The sequence below is a fragment of the Elephantulus edwardii genome, unplaced genomic scaffold (genome assembly GCF_000299155.1).
Source record: "Elephantulus edwardii isolate Elephantulus edwardi_28Jun2011 unplaced genomic scaffold, EleEdw1.0 scaffold00022, whole genome shotgun sequence".
NCBI classification, from domain to species: domain Eukaryota; kingdom Metazoa; phylum Chordata; class Mammalia; order Macroscelidea; family Macroscelididae; genus Elephantulus; species Elephantulus edwardii.
This window is the reverse complement of record NW_006399772.1, coordinates 20777080-20778611: the sequence shown is the minus strand read 5'-3', so window position 1 is coordinate 20778611 and position 1532 is coordinate 20777080. Positions and strand designations below refer to the sequence as shown.

Sequence of the window (1532 nt, the reverse complement as noted above, 5' to 3'; positions counted from 1 at the left end):
GTCTCTTGAGTTTCAAAATATCCAGATCTTGTGAATTATAATCCTTGGCTTTCACAACCATGACCCCTGCTCCCAGTTTCAAGAGCCTGTTCGGAGCGAAAGCCAAGAACTTGCTTCTGATTTTACATGAAACTGACTCAGAGTCATACCTCAGGCCATGCATGTGGCTCACGTAATAGACGTGATCACAGGGAGACATGTGTGTTGTGGTGTGTATGTGTGTAAGGGTGGCAGTACTCATGGGGAAACAGAGTGGAGGGGGGTGCCGAGAAGTAGAGAACCTAGATCAGTATCTCAAAATTGTATTCTTAAACATGTTTTTACAATATATCAAATGGAAATGTCAGTTAGACTGGGACAGCTTTCCTTTGGTTCTTCTTATGAGGAAGTTTTTGAGCTTGGCAGAAACTGAGGATGGCACAGGACAGGGCAGGATTCAGATCTCTTGCTCACAGGGCCCCTATGAATTGTGGTTGACTTGTTGACACCTAATAACAACAACAAGATTTTCTGTCCTAGAGAAAATTAGTTTCTGGAAATGGTCAGCTGCTATTTCTCAATGTCTGTTGAGTTGTTTTGGGTAGACAAGCCACCAAAAAGAAGAAGATATAATGAAATTAGATATACCAAGCCAGGGACTTGTTTTAACACCTATTGGCATTTTCTTTTTTTAAAAAAAAATTAATTATTTTGTTGTTGTTGTTTGTGTACCATCAAATCAGGTCTGACTGGTACAGGAGGAGATTGTCCCTCCTTCTCCAGTAGTGCGTCTGGTAGATTAGACATTTTTTTTTTTTTATAGAAGTACCAAATTTTATTTCACAACGGCCACAATGTGTTTCTTCTTCTCTGACACAAATGGCACTGATCCAGGCTTGCTATGTCTACAACGATTCACTTCCTTTCGTCGCCGTGCTTCCTTCATGATGCGCTGCTCCTGAATCTGACTATAGATGGATTTTGGTAGATGCCGGTGACGAGCTATGCGTTTTATCTGAGGATGATGCTGAAATTTCTCCTTCAGTTTCTGATTATAGTCTGTGGCTGCTTTTTCTCGTGCTGTAAGCACGCCCAGTTTTTCTGAAGCATTAGCTTTCCACAAACGAATGTTCATCTCATCAGATCCACACATAATATACTTGGTGTCAGACGTCCATTTTACACAGATAACATGTTGCATTCGCTTTGTGTGATATACTTCCCTGCTTCAGCTTTTGTCCACAGGAAAGATTCTAATAGATTTATCAAAACTCGCAGACACAAATTCCTTCCCAGTGGGCGAGTAATCCACATCAAGCACCGCTGACACATGATCCATGTGGACCATTACAGGAGAGTCAAGGGCACGCATATCAAAAGTATATAAGTTGTAATCTTCATTTGCTGCAGTAAAAACAAATGCTTCCATAGGGTTCCAACAGATTGTATTAGTTCTCATATCTAAGATAACCTTTTTCAGAGGAGTAGCTTGCCTCATATCATATAATACTATATTCCTATCAGAAGCACAACTTCCTAAGAGAAATGTCTCA

At 40.5% G+C, this 1532-nt stretch overlaps 1 pseudogene; it reads right to left on the bottom strand.

Annotated features, from left to right (window-relative positions):
* Positions 1 to 814: 814 nt before the first annotated feature.
* Positions 815 to 1532, bottom strand: part of LOC102877337 — a 1900-nt pseudogene continuing 1182 nt past the window's right edge.